Source organism: Balaenoptera borealis, assembly GCF_965194805.1.
Source record: "Balaenoptera borealis genome assembly, chromosome: 11".
NCBI lineage: Eukaryota > Metazoa > Chordata > Mammalia > Artiodactyla > Balaenopteridae > Balaenoptera > Balaenoptera borealis.
In genome coordinates, this window is record NC_138868.1 from 87,594,831 (window position 1) to 87,614,529 (window position 19,699).

Here is a 19,699-nt window from a genome sequence, read left to right on the forward strand (position 1 = left end):
GCTGGTTTTCTACCCCAGGCAGATAGGCCATCTGGTCCTAGTTCTGGAGTCACTACTTTGTCTCCTAAAGGGTGGTTCTTGGGATTCTTCTGATTCTCTGCCTTTTGTTTGGCAGGCTGTCACCCACCTACCCAATGCTCTGCCCACACTCCACCACACAGGCACAGCACGCTTTACCCACTCTCCTCTCTGCCTGAACTGTGTAAATTCACAGACGAGAATCTGGGAGAGTTATCCAAGTGATCCCCCCCTCGTGGGGCATCTCAATGGTCAGCACACACTGGAGCCCCTTGGAGTGATGTATTTCAGCAAGCACTGGTTTCTAAGGGAAACAAAGGTGCTTGAAAAGCACTTTCTTTTTCAGGGTGAATGTGGCCAGGTTAGGCAGAGTACACCTCTCCAGCTCCATCCCCTCCTAACAGTACAGAACCTCTCAAGAACCCAGCATTTGGGAAACAATCCTCCTCAGTAGAATGCAAAGCTGCACTCCCCCGGCACCCTCTGACACCACAGGCAGCCTCAGCCTCTGCCATCCTGGGGCCCTGTTTTCCACTAATATGCTCATCTTTCAACTGCTTTAGCATTTTGCTTTCCCAAGCCTCTTAATCCCTCATAATTGAATATATTTTATGCTGATGAGCAGTGGTATTAATCATGCCTCTGGGCCATGCCTAAAGAGACATTTTATTTCATTCTTTCTTGGGCCTTATGCCAACCTGCACTTTTTTTCCACCTCTAGGAAATAGGCTCTCTCCATGAGTTTGCAATGTGAGCTACAGGTGAGGAAGGACTTCCTGACCTTTTGAGACCCAGAAACTAAGCACCCCAAGGGAATAGCCTTAAAAGAGAGATTTTTAAGAATGGAGACACTCTTTTCCCTTCATTGTCATGCAACCAGCTAACCATTTCATGTTGGAACCCTGGGGACAAATCAAATGATGCATGGATTCTTCTCTAAGGCTGAGAGTGCAAAGTCTCCTATCCTACTAGGTTTCTGTATGTTCTCAAGAGGGATACAAAACAAGAGGGGTGAGTGGGGAAGATTTACAACCTGACTGGAATTCATAAGAACACAAAGTCAGCTGAGGGTCCCCTGAAGATTAAGGATGGAGCCAATTGCCTGCAAACCTTCCATTGATCTGACTTCTCCAAAGGCTTTCCTGGTGGCCGCACCATTCCGCCAGAAGCATTGTTTCCCTCAACTTCAAAGCTGGGATTTTGTTAAATTAAAAATGCATAAAGCCACAACCTTGTTTTCTTTCAATTTTAGTGCTCACGGAACTAGAAAGGATTGATATGCCAGTAATAGCAGACAAGAGGGAGAAGAATTTATGACCCCAGAAGTGCTGAGGCAAAGCAATAGAAAGAAGCATTTAAGTCTTTCTATTAAAGTAACTCATATTAAAAAGTAATAGAAGCTGGGGTGGCAGAGGCCTTACTTATTTCATCAGTGATGCCAGCAGTCAGCAATTTGTCATGGCTGGAGAACAGGCAACAACCGTCTACCCCATGAATGAGACAACGCTCAGCACAGCCTGTCAGCGAAAAGCCGATTGTAATCTGGGAACATGGAAATAGACAGTTTAAAGACTCACGTGGAGGAGACAGGAGAGACAGCAGCCTCACTGTCTGATGCTGTAGTGCAGGGGGATCTTGGATTTCTGTCTTAGTCTGTTTGGGCTGCTATAACAAAGTACCATGGATTAGGTGACTTAAACAACAAGCATTCATTTGTCACAGTTCTGGAGGCCGGGAAGTCCAAGATCTTGGTGTTGGCAGATTCAGTTCATGACGGGAGTCCTCTTCCTGGCTTGTAGATGGCCACCTTCTCACTGTATCCTCACATGGAGTAGGAGGTGAGGCGGAGGGAGAGGGATTGAGAGAGAAAGAGAGAGAGAGAGCGCGCTAGCCCTCTTGAGTCTTTTATAAGAGCACTAATTCTTCATGGAGGCTCCACCCTCATGACCTAATCACCTCCTAAAGGCCTCATCTACAAATACCATCACACTGGGGATTAGGGTTTCAACATATGACTTGGCAGGAGGTGGGGAGTACAGGAATATGCAATCCATAACAATTTCATTGCCCTTGAAGTGCCAAAGTTTAAAATTAAACAAGAGGAAGAGAATTCAGCAGTTAACCTTAGAAAGCTGGGGTTTGTTTCTTTCCAAGTGACAGCCTCTGGAAAGTCTGGCCTAGTCATAGCAGATGTGACTCACTGTGTTTTCACATTCTTCCTTACCAAGGATATGGAAGACTTAGATGTGAACACTTTGACCTTTCCCTCTTGCTGTAAAATGACACCTTTCCTTAGCTCCTCCCCTCCTTCCCCAGAGAGTGAGAGAATGAAGCATAAATAGGCACAGGTTTCCTTTAGCTTTAATTAAAAAAAAAAAAGCAACAACAATGAAAACCTCCTTCATTTGATAAATGTGTCCCTTTAGCGTCACCTCATTTCTTTCTTTATACACAGATGAGTTCCTCAACCCTTTGTATACAATTTCTTTCTTTTTTTAAAAAAAAATTATTTATTTTATTTATTTTTGGCTGCGCTGGGTGTTCATTGCTGTGTGCAGGTCCTCTCTAGTTGCAGCGAGCGGGGGCTACTCTTCGTTGCGGTGCATGGGCTTCTCACTGCCATGGGCTCTCCCGTTGCAGAGCACGGGCTCCAGGCACGCAGGCCTAGTAGTTGTGGCTCGCAGGGTCCAGAGCGCAGGCTCAGCAGCCGTGGCACAAGGGCCCAGTTGCTCCCCGGCATGTGGGATCCTCCTAGACCAGGGCTTGGACCCGTGTCCCCTGCATTGGCAGGTGGACTCTCAACCACTGCGCCACCAGGGAAGCCCTGTGTACAGTTTCTGACCCTGTGTCTGCTCCATCCATTCACTGCCCAAATCCCTAGAGCCAAGCATCCATTCTGCTAGAGCTGTTCCTGCCCAGGCCACCAATGGTTTCCAGGCACCAAGTCCCAAGGTCCCTCAGCATCCTTTGGTGCTGTAGACACTACCTTTGCTTCTTGAAATTCTTTTCCTCCTCCTTTGACCTCAGAAACAATATTGTGGTTCTCCTTCACATCTTTGATACAAATTTGCATCTAGGGATGAACATGACCTCCTACTTCCTCATTATAGCCCTTGGGTACCTCCCTTTATTTATTGATGACTTCGGTATCTGGATATCTCTCTACTACTATGACTATGACGACTACTACTACTACTACTATTACTACTGTCATTATCCTTGGGGACTTCAATATCTACATGATGACCCTTCGAATACTCTGACTTCTCAGCTCCTTAAGCTCCATATCTCTGATAATAATGTCCTGCCCCCACCTCAGCCTCATTCACATGGCCACACCAAAACCTTCACATCAACAAACCACCTTTGAAACCTCCACTTCAAACATCACCCTCGCGGAGCACAATCTCCTGCCTTCCCTACACACTCTCGTACTCCCATTCCAGAATTTCTATGACCTCATTGGAACCTCTAATTCATTGACCCCAACGTGGTTTTTCAGACCACATTATTCTCCTCATATCCTCACCAAGATAGTGGCAATTGGAATTGAGAGATAGGATATTTAAGACTTTGAATTTTCAAGGGTAGATGACTCTTGGATGTATGGAGTGAAGGAGAAGCAGACTCTTGCTATCTTGCTTGGGTGACTGGTCTCAAGAACTGAAATAGGGAATGCATGTTAAGGAAGAAAGGAGTCAATGAAGAGTTTAGGTTTGGACAGGTTGAGTCAAAGTGTCTGGTGGATTCCAGCAGGCACTGGTTGTACACGAAAGTACAGAGCCAGAGACTAGGAAGTCATCAAGGTATAGGACTTCATTATCTTTCATTTATATGACAGTAGCCTCCTAATTCAACTCTCTGCTTCCAGGCATGCCCCTTCCAATCCACCCTGTATTCTAAAATACGAAATTCATCCTGTCACTGACCTACTTAAGACAATTTACCACCTCTTATTGCCTTCAAGTTAAAGTTTGAGATATACTGGGACTTTCAAGATCTAGCCTCTGGCACGCAGCCAAGCCTAATCTTCCACCCATTCGCCATTTGCTTCCAGTTCACTAAATGTGAAATATGCATTCCTGCATTTTATCTCTAGTAAACTCCTGTTCATTCTTTAAAACTCAACTCAAATGCCACTGAGTTAGCAAGGCAGAATCCCTGCTTCCACCTCTCTTGTTTCCTCCCACTGTTAGTTGTATTTACATCTTACAGCACTTACCACACTGGTTGTGTAATGCATGCAAACTCGTTCCATTAGACAGTGAACTCTTTGTGGAAAACAACTTTGCTTTGTTCCTCACTATTTCTCCCCATGTTCAGCTGAGTGCCTAGCACATCATAGATTCACCATTTGTGTTGTTGGACTGAATGAGTAAAAGCCTTCACTGGTGTTTTGGGCCTTGACGCCACCATTCTACCCCCATGGTTTCTTTGCCAGAGAAACAAATGAAAAATTTGTGATAAAACAATCCCTAAGGATTCTAAAGGAAAGGAGAGGAGACCATTCTGTGTTCTTATTTCTTCTTTTCTCTTAACTTCCTATATGCAAATAAACTTCTAGCTTCAATCAGACCTAAGAATCTCTACTCCTCCTCCTGCACAGCCAGAGATAAGAAGATGAAGACAAATTCCTCTAGGACCAGAGGTTTTTCCTTGGACTTCTGTTGGAATTTCAAGCAACTCAGGAGGGCAACTACTATTTTGTATATCCTCTCAGGATACAAATAAGTGTGTGGGAACCCCTGAGACTTCTGAATTTGTGGATTTCTCCCCATAGTGCAATTTAACTGTTTTGAAAGAGTATTTTGTTGTTAAAGGATGTAAAGGAAGTATGGCTGTAGTCTTGGCTCTGCTCCTGTGTAACCCTGAGAGAAATGTTTGCTGTCACTGGGACTATGTTTATCATTTGTAAATAAAGGGGTTTGGAATAAATAATCTCTAACATTTATCTCAAATTAAAAAGCTTATGGGACTTCCCTGGTGGGGCAGTGGTTAAAGAATCCTCCTGTCAATGCAGGGAACACAGGTTCGAGCTCTGGTCCGGGAAGATCCCACATGCCCCAGAGCAACTAAGCCCATGAGCCACAACTACTGAAGCCTGCGTACCACTACTACTGAAGCCCATGCACCTAGAGCCCGTGCTCTGCAACAGGAGAAGCCACAGCAATGAGAAGCCACAGCAATGAGAAGCCTGCGCACCACAACGAAGAGTAGCTCCTGCTCTCCGCAACTAGAGAAACACCTGCACAGCAACGAAGACCCAGCACAGTCATAAATAAATAAATAAAAGCTTATGAGGGCTCCAAGTTCCAGTAGGATAATAGTAGGTACTTAAATCCAAATCAATTCACACATCTCAAAAAAAAAAAAAAAAAAGATTGACAGAAGAGTAAATACACTCATAACCCAGCTATAGCGTAAGTAAGAAACCAAGAATAGTATGAAATTAAAATTAAAATCATGCACAAGTCAGGAAATAAACCAAACCAGCAGAGTCATCTGGAGAATGCATGCCAGAGAGAAGAGAGAAACAAGGGGTGGAGGAGGTGAAGGAGGTGCAGAGACCAGAAAGAGAAAGTACCACCCAGAGTGGGGAAATGATGAGAAGTTGGAGACTTATTCTGAGCTCTGGCTACTGGGACATCAACTGGAAAAGGCTTGAAGATGCAAGGGGCCAAAGGCAGCAGTCTTGAGTAGGGGTTACTTCTGAGGGAGAGAAAGAAGACTTCCAAGGAGCATCATTTGAAGGCTTAATAGCGAAGGGAAAGAAGGAACAGGAGGTAGATATTAACGGTCCTACAGAAACTAATGAGAATCACCAACTCAGAAGGCACCCAACCCCTCTCCTATCTCAGGCACCATGCAGTAAAATTGCATTTTATATCTCAACAAGAGGGTACTCTTGAACTAACAAAATTCTGGTAAGTCTTCCCCTGAAATAATTTTGGTAAAACTTCTTCATCCCTGTCTTCATGCAACTGTTACTGCTAGTCTGGGAAAATAAATAGTTCAAAGTTAGCAGAAAATTACAGAGAGTATCCATACAAAGTTACTATAAAAAGAAAAATCAAAATGAGATTTTAAAATATTTCAGTTGGTGAAAATTCTTCCCCAAATCCAACCACGAAGCAGAAGAAAATTATACCACAACACCTCAACCTGGATTAAATATCCTCAAACAGGCATTTGCATATATAAAAACAATTCAAATTAGATATTAAAAAACTGAAAACAGAAACAGACCTAAAACAGAAAGATATGAAACAAGTGTTCACTAAATTTAGAAAACAAATTGAAGAAAAAGACAAAATCATCTTAGAAATGAAAACTAAATTACAAAGGACCCAAGAGAGAATATATTTAACTAAAAATATAATAAGAGACATTAAGGAAAGACACAAAACAGTCAAGAAAACAAAAACGATGGAAAGAAGGTGTTTAAAAAATAATTAGAGAAAAAGTAATTACTATAGAAGACAGCAAAGATAATCCAATATAGATAATTGGAGTCTCTGAAGAAGAAAAAAATAGAACAGAAATAATATTTAAACCTATCATTCAAGAAAACTTTGCAGAAATGAAAGACCAGGATCTGCGTATTGAAACGCCACACCATGTACCTGGGAAAACTAACTGGAATGCTTAAGTTAGCACTATCTCAACCCAACTTAAAACTTTCATCTCGCCTTGATATTTGAAAGAAAGATTCGAAGTTAGGCTTCTCCATTTCTGCCAACAATGGAACAATACTTTCAAGAAACTCAAGAAAAGAGTGTGAGCAAAGAATTTTATATCCAACCAAGCAGTCCTTCAAATACCAAAGCTAGAAGAAAAGTTTTAAACATACAAAAATGGAGGGAAATCTGTACTCAGAAACTTTTTCTGAGGAATCTACTAGAAGTCAAGCTTCATCTAACCAAGAGATGTCTGGGAAACTTCAAGAAAGGAGTTAGAGAAAGTACTGAATATGTTTAATTGTTGCTCTAAGACTAAAACCAATGTGGGTCAAGTGTAGAAGACCATAATGCAAATGCTAAATGCTCTATAAAAGTAAATACAATTCAAAATTTAAAAAGACTGAGGAAGTGAGAGATAAAGAAGAAAGAGAGTAAACTCATTGATGGTCACATAGGTAAGTAGAGAGGAGTCAAAGGTTACATTTAAACTTAAAAACCAAATAGTAAATCTCTAAGTAAGAAAAAAAGGGGTTATGGGTGTCATAAAAAGTATAAAATACTAGAACAACCATAACAATTCTTAAATTCTGAGGGAAATACAAAAAAGAAAAATAAGCAAAGAACAGATAATAGAAAGGAACACAGTAAATACAACATAATGCCTATAGTAAATATAACAAAAAAGATGTCAAAGTTGGAGCCAAACCTTATTCACATTAGTAAATGTAAATGTACTTAAGTTTTCTATTAAAGTAAAGAAATTTTTGAGTTGGCTCAAAGAGCAAAACCCTATTATGTGATGAATACAAAAGATAAATGTAAAATGAAGTAAATCAAAAATGCTAAAAATAAATTGTTGGGGAATTGTATCAGGTAAATGGAAACAATAAGAAAGAAAGGTTCTGATTCTAACATCAGACAAAGTAAAATTCAGACCAATGATCTGAATAGAAAGTGCAGAAATAGTCTAAGTACACACGGATGGTTAGTATATTATAAAGGTGATGTCGCAAATCACCGAGAAAAAGATGGACTTTTTAACAAATGGCATTAGAACAACTGAAGCACCTCTGAGAAAATGATAAAATTGGCTTCTTTCCTTCACATCATAAGCAGAAAAAACTCCAAATGCACAAAAGATCTAAATATAAAAGATGGAACCATACAAGTACTAGACAAGGGGAAAGCCTTTCTAACTATGATTGGATATCCAGCTACAATTTAAAAAAATAAAATCATTATTTAACTACATTTTAAAAATCTTCCCCATGATAAAAAACACCATAAGTCTAAAGATAAGTGAGAAATTGGGAGAAAAAAATTATAACATGTATAACAGATAAAAAGCTAATATCTCTAATATATTAACATTGAGAATAAATATTTTAAAACCTTATAAAAAGTATTAAAAGTTATAAATAGTTCAACAAAAAACATAAAATGTCTCTTAAAGATATTAAAAGATATTCCACTACTATATACAAAATATATATATATATAAAAAATAGGTAAACAAGGACCTACTATATATAAAATAGGTAAACAACAAGGACCTACTATACAGCACAGGAAACTATACTCAATATCCTATAATAGCCTACAGTGGAAAAGAATCTGAAAAAGAATATATAGATGTATATTTATATATATATGTATAACTGAATCACTTTGCTGTACACTTGAAACGAACACAACATTGTAAATTAACAAAAACTAAATAAATAAAAAATAAATTTATGCACATACACACACAAATATTAAAAGATGTTCTACTTCATTCTTAATGAAGAAAGGCAAATTAAAACTAAGTTATTTTCTCACCTAAAAATTTAGCAAAAATTTCAAAATCTTGACAGCCAGTCTGTTGGCACTCTCACATGCTGTTGATGAGAATGAAAAAATGGTACAACTCCTATGGAGGAGACTTGGGCAATATCTGATACAACTACAAAGACATTTACCCTCTGGCTCAGCAGTCCCATTTTCTAAAGTTAACCCTGAAGATACCCCTCCAACAACTACACAATGAAAACAACCACAAGGTTTTTCTTTGTTGCACTGTTTGCAATAAAAATGATTGGAAATGATCTAAATGCACATCCACAAGAGTCTGATTAAATAAATGGCATAACATCACATAATAGAGGACTCTACAGCTGCAAGAAGGTGTCTATGAACTGCTACTGAGTGATTGATGTATTATAAACTAAAAAATGTATATATGTATGTATTTGTTTATTTTTACAAAACAAAACACAGGAAGTTGAACCAGGAAATAATGAAATTGGTTACGTAAAAGGGGGTGAGTAGGAATGAGGTTAAAAGGATTAGGGAGGGGAGGGAGAATCCTGAGTATGATTTTTATATAGCTGTAAGAAGTTAACATTTTATGTATTTTAAAAAGTAAGTTAAATCAACAAGGAAGAAAGAAGTGGATTTACATATTCAAAACATTAAGCTAAATCAGTAAAAAAATCTAGAGTTGAATACAAATAAAACAAATAGCCTTAATTGTACATCAAAATAATAAAGTAACCAAATAGAAAAAAAAAAGGTAATTCAAGTAACTTTTGAACAGAATACATTGGCTGAATACCCTCAATGAAATATATTCTAAGGACAAACGAAACTGTAATGAAATCTTGAACTTTAATTTGTTGTTGGTAGTGGTGTCGATGTTGAATTCCGACACTATTTTGTTTGTATTGTAGGAGCAGGCAAATCCTATTTGCCAGGGTTCAAGATACAAATGTAGGATGGGGAGGAGGAAAGGGAGAACCCTGTGGCATTGAATTGGAATTGAATATATCAGTATAAATTCATGATTGTGTATGAGTGATATATAATATATATGTATATACATATGTATGTTTTTTTCAATCTAGCTCTGTTCACTGAAATGGCCCAGAAAAATGACATCTTACTTTCAGTGAGCATACTCGGTATTGTGAGTTGAATTGTGTCTCCCACAAAGATATGCTGAAGTCCTAACCCTAGATACCTGTGAATGTCACCTAATTTGGAAGTAGGGTCGTGGCAGATGTAATCAAGTTAAGATGAGAGCATACTAAATTAGGATGAGCCCCTAAATCCATGACTGGTGGCCTTATAAGAAGACAGCCATGTGAAGACACACAGACACACAGAGGAGAGATAGTCCTGTGAAGACAGAGACAGATATTGAAGTGAGGCAGCTACAAGGCAAGGAACACCAAGGACAGCTGGGAAGCACCAGAAGCTAGGAAGAGGCAGAGAAGGATTCTTCCTTAGATCCTCCAGAAAGAGCATGACTGCCAACACTTTGATATGAGACTTCGAGCCTCTGGAATTGGGAGAAAATAAATTCCTGTTGTTTTAAGCCACCTAGTTTGTGGTATTTTTGATATAGCAGCCTTAGCAAACTAATACATCCAGCAACTAAATCTTGGATTCTAAATACCATTTGACCCACACACAAAAATAGGGGCTCCTTAAAGAAATACCTGGTACCAGAGGTCTGAGGCATCTTATTGTGCTGGAAAGCAAGAATGTGCTCAAAAACTGATGGGGCTATGACAAAAAGACCTAGGAACCAGCTTAAAGAGGCTCTCATTAACCAAATTTGGAAGAGTTTGAGTGTTAAAAAGAATAAGGAAATGTGATTGCCTAGAGTGATTACAAGAACTAACAAGGAAGGGATACAAGGAAACTTTCTGCAATGATGGAAGTGTTCTGTATCTTAGTAGGGGTGTGAGTTACATGAATATATATGCTTGTCAAATTCAGCTAACTGCAAATTTAAGACCTGGACATTGTACCATGTGTAAATTATATCTCAATTTTAAAAAAGAATAATGACAGTAATAGATTATAACATATTGAACTTAATTTTTTTTAATTCATGAGTCCATAATGATACTAAAAACAAAAGTTGAAGGAAGGAAAGCTCTTTTTAACAGAAGAATGCCAGCTAGCACATGTAGAATTATAGGATTAGAAAATCTCCATTTTTCAACCACCAATGCAATACTTACTTCAAGCAAGGATAATCAATGTAAGCTAAAATATTAAATGAATGGTTTTGGAGATCAGGACAGTCAAATAGTCTCAAAGTACCATCCAACAGGTAAGGGGAAAGGTGCCTTTGCAATGAAGAAATCTGGCAGACACCAACTTAACCAAAAGATCAAACCTAACATCAGTAAAAATGGAACAGATCAATTTTATGTGCCTTTGGATATGCTCTGGTTGGGATGCAGCCCCACTTGTATTACACCTGCCAAAACCCATGATATTGAATCTAATCATGAGGAAGCATTCGGACAAATCCAAATCCTCAGGCATTCTTCAAAGCCACTGGTCTAGATTCTTCAAAAGGTCAATGTCATAAAAGACCAAAAGAGAAGGGGCTACTGCTCTAAATTAAAAAAGATTTAAAAGACATGAAAAAGTAAATGCAATGCTGGACCATTGACTGAATACTAAAAAAAAAAAGCTATAAAAGTCATTGTTAGGACAATCATGGAAATTTGAACATATGTTATATATTAGGTAAAACTATGGTATCTTTGTTAAATGTCCTGAGTGTGATCATTATAATGTGGCTATGTAGGACAGTGCCCTTTTTCTGAAAAGAGAAAGGGAAAGAAAGCAAATATGGCAAAAGAGGCTAACAATTAGAGAATCTATGTGAAGAGAATATGGGTATTTATTGTACTGTTTTTTTCCAATGATTGGTTCAGTATTTTTCAAAATAAAATAGTAGGGAAAATGCTATTTTAAAGGAAAGAAATCTACAATTTTTGCTAAGTTTTTGCAAAATACCTTTTGCATCTCTCTGTCACTTTCTCATCTTACTGCCCCCACGCTAGCTCCCAGCCTCATCATATTATAGACAGGATCATTGGAAGTTACTTCACAACACCTTTTCCTCCTCCAAAATAATTTTTCTAAACAGAGCTTTTGTGAAGAAACACCTCTGCACAATTTTTTTTTTCCAATAGGTCCAAGTTGTCCTGGGGCTAAATTCAAAACTCTTTAATCTGGCAGTTTCATTAGTTCTGAACCTGTGTTTCAAATTGCTGGCCTGACATCTCCATGTGAAAACAACAGTATTCTCAGATTTAACACATCCAGCACAGAGTTTGACACTTCCGCCTCCCAACCTGATTCTCTGCTCTGTTTCCTATTATTTAATGGTGTCACCATCCTCCCAGTCATCCAGGCTGGCCCTCTCAGCATCAGCCTAAGTTCCTAGCCGTTCTTCATACCCTACACCAAGCCCTTACGGTCTGTTGAATTCATCCTCTTGTCAATCTCTCTTACATTAGACCTTTATCAACTCTAAGCTCTAACCTATTAACTGCCTACCAAATGGTCTCCCTGATGTTCCATAATAAATGTTAAATAATTATCTATTGATGGAGGGCAATGAGGAAATGAAGACCCTGACTCTAATTATTACCCTTTCCACCCCCTTCTTCTCCCCAAACAGGCTTATGACAAATGTATCTCAGAAAGAAGGAACAGCAAAGCAGTTATTGCCTACAGTCTTAGAGGAGAAAAGTGCCATAGAATTCACTGCCTTGTCACCTGGGGCCCTGAATGCTCAGTGTGACCAGTGGGACAAGGAGATTAAAAAACAAACAAACAATTCAGTCCTAAGGCCTGCTGTCCTAATTCCCATTTCAGAAAGCAAGGGCAAAAACCCAGCTGGAACATTCTAGCTATTTGAAGAGCACAGGCTTTGCCTGCCTCTAAATCATTACTTGCTGCAATGTGCCTGGTGTTCATGGTGCTTGTGAGGCACAAGCAAAATGGAATTGTGCCCCATCTGGCCACCCACTCCTGGCTATGGTGGTTGAAGACAGATGCTCTAAAGTAGGGTTTGGCAAACTATGCCCAGCAGTTCAAATGTGGCCCATGCCCTGTTATTTATAGCCCTCTAGCTAAGAACAGTTTTTACATTTTTAAAGAGGTATTAAAAAAAGGATATGTGAAAGAGACCATATATGGCCTGCAAAGCCAAAATACTTACTATCAGGGTCTTTGCAAAAGAAGTTTACTCTAAAATCATACAGGCATGAGTCTGAACCCCATTTGTGACCTTCAATAGCCATGAAACCAGAGGCAACTGTTTCACCTCTCTCAGCCTCAGTTTTCTCACCTGTATATGTAGATGAAACACTCCCATTCAGGATGTTGTAAGAATTAAGTGAGCTAGCATCGGTAACCTATTTAATATAATTCTTGGTACATAAGTACTCCATAAATGTTACTGATAATTGTAATAGAGAAAAAAATTATTAGTTAAAACAATCACATCTGTCTTTTAAAGAAGAAAACATAATTCATATTAAGGAGGATATAAAGCTCTAAACAGCTCCCTTCCCTGGCTGAGATTAATGGGGGAGGATGAAGGGAAAGATGAAAATTTCAAAACTTCTGCCGATTATTCCAGGCTGCCAAAGAGGCGACTTGGAATATATAACCTACTGTTTAGTAGAGGACATCAATGTCTTTGCATACATAAACAGGGGATCAGAGCTGAGCAGGGGATGGGGAGATAAGTTGATATACAAAATAAAGAGAGGAGAATTGGGTTGGAAAGGGGGAATCAGGCTTCCTGTCAGGGCATGATGGCAGATTGAGCACACGATAAGATCTCCTCCTTTGCTGAACTCACAGAAATAGTAGAAGATGTAAAAATAGTAGAAAAAATAAATACACATAAATTGAGGTTCAAAGGCAAGAAACAGAACTCTCAGTAAAATGGAAAACAGAAAGATATTCCTAAAAAGAAGAAGCTGAACTCTTTAGCTTAATCCAAGTACCATGACAGGACAATTAGGGTGGCATTTCTAGCTTTTAAAAGCTCAGGATTACTACGAGTAGGCTATCAATACTAATGCAGGTCAATGACCAGATCCCCAAAACAAGTCCAATCTTCTAATGTTTGACCTAAATCCTGCTTGTATGAATGGCTTAAGAAACTAAGCCATAAAGGAGGTGGTCATACAGGCCTTCTATTGCATGGGCATGATAGGACATACAGAGAGGGAGAGACAGGGAGCCAGGACAGTGGCACCACTGGCTTTTGAAAGCTCATTCTACTTTTCAGTGATGCTGACTGCCTGAAGGTAGAGGCTAGGTAGAAAGTCCACCTAAGGTTCCTCTTTCATACTCAAAATTGGGCAGAAGCATCAGTTGAATGAATGTTCTGGTCACTGAAGATGGAAAAGAAGTCTCCATGGGGTGCCTCGCTATGAAATTCTATATCTCTAACGGCAGAGTGGGCTGCCTTAACAGCAAACAACAAATTAACCAGAAAGCAATGTCAAACCCAGAGTAAGAGTCCTACGTGGTCAGTATAAATTTTTTGTCCCCGCAAAAAGTGAAGAGTCCCATAGAGTCAATAGGCCAACAACACCTAGCCAATGTAGTCATATAAAATGGACTCTCAATGGGCCCATGCTGCTAGCAGCTGGTACCAAAAGAAAATGCATCTGCATAATAAGGAGGTGGAATTCTCTAGTAATGACCACTGCCTACATGTACTAGTGAGATAAGGGTCAGGATGGAGGATAAGACAACTTGAGTCACAGCATCCATGTTAAAGACAATGGCAAGAAGAGGAGTTTTCTGGTTGTTATCATCCTAATAGATTTGGATACTCACCCTATCCAATAGGCTTAATATCTTTCCACAGGTGCCTCTGCCAAAGCAGTTTGGTCTTAATGGGAAATATGTCCTCCCGAGAGGACCAGTGAATGAGGCCATTATCCACAGTCCAGGAGTCATTCAGCAGGAGATGGAGGGAGCGGACAAGTGGGCAACCTTGGTGATGGCTATATGCAGAGCCTCCACCCCGCCCCCGACTAGAATGAGGCACCAGAGCCCTTATACACTCATGTAGAAATCTCTCAGGGATGGATAATCACAGTTGCTCTCATTCTCTAATCATATCACACAGAATCATTCAGAACCAGGGCAGATAGTCTTCCTCACCCACTCAAAAGTCAGATCTACCATAAAGCAAAAGGCAGTTAAGAACAAACAACCCCTGAGGGTACCACATGCATGGCCAGGGGATAGCTCACCACCACTACATGGAAGTGAAAGATATCCATGGAAGGATGCCATGATCCAGATATATCATTTCTACCCAAATACAGTCATCTATGGCATGGCCAAGATTGTTTTAGGCCAGATAGGATATAACCTAAGTAAAACACTAAACACTAAAATGTGGGGTACATGTGGCTTCGTTGCTTTTCTAAAGTAAATGGGCCTAATGGTCATGATATAGAGGCTCAATTTTAATGAGATCTCTATAAGCAGATAAAAGTTGACTTTCCACAGGAGAGTATCTAAAGACTAATAGTAGGACTTTGCTTACATAGAAGTTCAGGAATCATTTCTACAGGGAGGAACCTACCAGAAGCTCAAGAAGGCATATGGATCTAACATAGATGCAAAGGAATGTGATGCAGAATAGCATGCAGCCAGGGTAATAGGATATCAAACAGGGCTCACTTTACCAGCCTCTACACCAACTCAAGACCTCTTGTTTGGGTGTCCGTTCAAAGATAGAAGGCATGCGTGAACCCTGGTGGATGGCTTTGTGCAAGAGGCTGAGAGCAGGACTATAGATGCACCATCAAACAACAGCATGAGTAGGTGCTGGACCACCTAGTTAGAAAAGGACTTCTGCAATGACACTTTAGCCTGGAGTCCTGACAATTCAAGGCCCAGACAGTGGTGCTGGGATCCCTGACTTTAGATTAACTGTGAAGCCATTCCCTAAGAAGCCATCTCCTTGTCACATGGGAGATGAGATCTTGATGATCAGCAAATGATCCCTGAATGAGGACACATCAATATGCTATCTCAGGACAATTCCTGGGATAGAGTGGGAGTTATATCAAGAGGAGAAAGGTCTCATTGCACTATATAGTGACAGAGGGATGGACAGTGAATGTGTACTGGTGAGATTCCCAAGTAGTGGTTGGAGTGGAAAGGAATAGAGTAGACAGTTTTGGCTAGATCAATGGCCACATATCATTGGAGTGTACAGCTATGATTTGTTCAATCGTGGTGATGCTATCAGGGAAAAAGACAGGTAGGCAAAGCTATATCAACTAACCATCTCCAGGAAACAGTGAGGTTCCAAAAGCCACTGCACTTTTTAATTAACCATGCCAGGAATTGAAGGGTGATAATGGTAGAACTTCAAATGAACTTCATCTGAAGAGGCTCATTCCATTAAGCTTTGTGGGGGAAGTAAGATTCAGAAGAAGTAATGAATAAATGAAAATCTGATTTTATGCATATCTTAATCTAGTGATGCTGAGGCCTTCTCAACCCGAGGGAAGAGCTCTGGTAGCCAAGACATGAAGAAATGCCGTGTACTAACGTGAGAGAGCCTGGAACAAATATAGAATAGTTATAATATATAAGATAGTTATATTTTCTTATCCGGTTAAAATAAATCCTGAAAGACCTTAGCAAAGCCAGGCACAACTTGACTACAACGTTTCTGTGTGTCTAGTCATAAACCACCTGCACCTGTATGGGGTAAAACAGCTATTTTTCTTGACAAAGGCTACCACCAGCAGCTCTGGAACAAATCAGGCATGAATCAATAATGACCTTTCTTCTTGTCCCACAAAAAAAGAGATGCCACTCATTGAAAGCAAATTTAATACCATAAATGGAAGCAAAACAGAGACAAACACACAGGACAACATCATAAGCAAAAGTGGTGAGAAAACATCACCATGGGTGGTCAGGATTTAAGGGGTTGTTGCTTGCAAGAAGCACTATGGTGTCTCAAGTCTCGAGTTTAAGACTTCTTCTAGATCCTGTTCAGTTATATTTCCCACCCCTGGGGGGTGAAAGCAGCTTCTACAAGAAGCAGCCCTTGAGAGGAGGTTGTGGTAGAGCGTGGCCCGCTCCGCTCCTCCTGTTATGCGCTGGCCCAGAGCTCCTCCCAGGTCCCCTCAGGGTGGCGCTGTGAGAACCTTGTTCTTAGTGCTCCTGTTGAGCAGCAAGCTTCAGTGATGATGCTGATGATTGGATGGATGAAATTCATAAATATTTCATTGGGGAAGCCAGCCCCCAAGATGGCCCCAATGATCCTGGCCCCATGGCCCCTGCTATAGTCCCCTCCCACACTGGGCTGGGCTACCCTGTGTAACCAATAGGATGTTGCAGAAATGATGGGGTGTGTGTGTGAGACCTCCAAAACTAGGTCATGAAAGACATTGTTCTTTCTTGGGTTACTTGCTCTGGGGGAAGACAGCTGCCACATCATGAGGTTACTCCAGCATCTCAGTGGAGAGGTTTATGTGGTAACAGATTGGGGGCTCCTGCCATCAGCCAGCACCAACTTGCCAGCCATGTCAATGGCATCTTGAAAGTGGATCCCCCATCCCAGTTAAGCTTTTAGATGATGGCAGCCTCAGTTGACATTTTGACTGCAACTTCATGAGACACCTCAAGCCACCCAGCCAAGCTGCTCCCAAATTCCTGACCCACAAAAACTGTGAGGGATGAAAAAAAAAAAAGGTGTATTAGAGTAATTTGCTGCACAGCAATAGATAACTAAAACTCACATAGATAGAAAGCAAGTAGCTTATGAGATACAGGCAAAACATGTAAGATGTGTGAAGTATAGTTGATGAGTGAGTAAGTAGCTTGTGAGACATATGCAGAATTCATAAGATATGCTAATTATAGATAATAAGTTAGTAACCTGTAAGACATGCTAAAGATATATAGAATAAATGGAATGTACGATGCAACAAGTAAGAGTGTTTCTTACAGACAGAATGTGGTGGAAAGAACAGGTTATGATATCCCCCCTCTGGGCTGACAGCTAGGTCATGCCTAAATCAGCAAGCCATTGGCTGACATCCATATGGTCTCATTTTGGCCCCATGTGCTCTGTGCAAGAAATGCAAATAACATTCTTGGCTGTTCAGAAGGTTAATTGGCAAGCTATAGCTGTGGCCAATCATACTTGTTCTTGCCCTTGTGATCCTCTTATCAGAGAGCAAATGCATGCTTTGGCCCAAGGGACCCTCTGTGTACTGGGCCTTATGGCTCAGATCTTAATTTCCATCCTCATAACCACCCCATCAGCAGGCAAGTCTGATGCAGCAGAGAGAGGGGACATATAAGCATTGTGTAACCCAAGATTTAGGGAGTATGGTCCTTCCACCTGCTTGCCCCCATCCTAAGTGAGTTAACCCACCCCAGCCCTCTTCCCTTGTCTCTCGATTTGTGTTTTAAATAAATCTAAAGAAACCATGTATTTTGATCACCTTAATTTGGTCTGTGAGCCTTTCTGTTCTGAGACCTCTGAAATAACTTACACCATAGAGTACTTATTGCATCAAGGTAATTTCCCACATAGGAGGGATCGCACTTTACTGCTCTGAGCCTCAGTTGTCTCATTTTTGAAAAATGGAGCTAACGCTACATACTGGGAAGTACTCTAAGAACAAATGAGATACTTGTGAGAAGGCATAGCAAAAGTGCCAGGCACAAGGTAGGCACTCACCAAAAACAGCTCCTTCTGCCTTTGTGTGACCCTGTACAGTGGCTAAACTCAGCTTTGTCATCAATTAAAAAGGTATCATAATACCTACCCCACAGAGTTGCTACAAGGATTAAATGAAAACATTTTTGAAAGCACCTAGCACACAGGGCTTGACACACCATAGACGGTCAATACATTTTAAAATTCCGTTTTCTTCTTCTTACAAACTAAAAAGAATAATAAAACAGTATAATAGCTGTTTCAAAAACGTGGGAAATCTCTTTACCCCCACCACCAACTCAGGTTACCGCCTTGGCTACTTCCCCTGCCCCCCATCACTTTGAAGGGTTAGAGCTTTTGTTCCTTTATGGAGAATTACAATTCGTCCTAGAGGAAGAAGCCAAATGACTTAAATTCCACCCTAAGACACAAATGACTAACAATAGATCCTTGCACAGAAAGAAAGATTTTATAGGGAGAGGGAGGAGGGAATAAGAAGACAGGGTTCACAGGAAGGGCACTCAGAGGTGAGAGAAAGAGAAAGGCTTCAAGATGAGGGCCTGGAGACAGGCCATAACAGAGGCAACCTTAGCTGCCAAAGGAGCCCCTCCCTCAGACAGCCCCTCCCACACACAGCCCCTCCCTCACACAGCCCCTCACACAGACAGCCCCTCACACAGACAGCCCCTTCCTCACACAGACACTCCACACACAGCTCCACCCATGGACAGGCCCTCCCTCTGACAGCCCCTCCCTCAAACAGCCCCTCCCTCAGACAGCCCCTCACACGTACACAAGCCCCTCCCTCACACAGCCCCTCACACAGACAGCCCCTCCCTCACACAGCCCCTCACACAGACAGCCCCTTCCTCACACAGACACTCCACACACAGCTCCACCCATGGACAGGCCCACCCTCTGACAGCCCCTCCCTCAAACAGCCCCTCCCTCAGACAGCCCCTCACACGTACACACAGCCCCTCCCTCAGACAGCCCCTTCCACACACAGCCCTTCCCTCAGACAGCCCCTCCCACGGACAGCCCCTCCCACACACAGCCCCTCCCTCACACAGCCCCTCCCACACACAGCCCCTCCCTCAGACAGCCCCCTCAGACAGCCCTCCACACACAGCTCCACCAGTGGACAGGCCCTCCCTCAAACAGCCCCTCCCTCAGACAGCCCCTCACACACACAGCCCCTCCCACAGACAGCCCCTCCCTCAGACAGCCTCTCACACAGACAGCCCCTCCCTCACAGGGACACTCCACATACAGCCCCTCCCAAGGACAGCCCCTCCCTCAGACAGCCCCTCACACACAGCCCCTCCCTCACACAGACACTCCACACACAGCTCCACCAGTGGGCAGGCCCTCCCTCTGACAGCCCCTCCCTCAGACAGCCCCCTCACACACACAGCCCCTCCCTCAGACAGGCCTTCCCCCACACAGCCCCTCCCCCACCCCAGCCCCTCCCTCA

The 19,699-nt window shown here is 41.4% G+C and overlaps 1 protein-coding gene across 9 annotated transcripts in view; it reads right to left on the minus strand.

Moving 5' to 3' along the window:
- LOC309606473 (uncharacterized protein) overlaps positions 1 to 18,928 on the minus strand; it is a 91,763-nt gene extending 72,835 nt beyond the window's left edge. For all 9 annotated transcript variants that reach the window (XR_014231858.1, XR_014231859.1, XR_014231860.1 and 6 more), the window contains exon 1: positions 1,596 to 18,928. The gene's annotated coding sequence lies outside the window, so the exon portion shown is untranslated. The remainder of the gene's footprint in view (positions 1 to 1,595) is intronic.
- Positions 18,929 to 19,699: the final 771 nt, after the last annotated feature.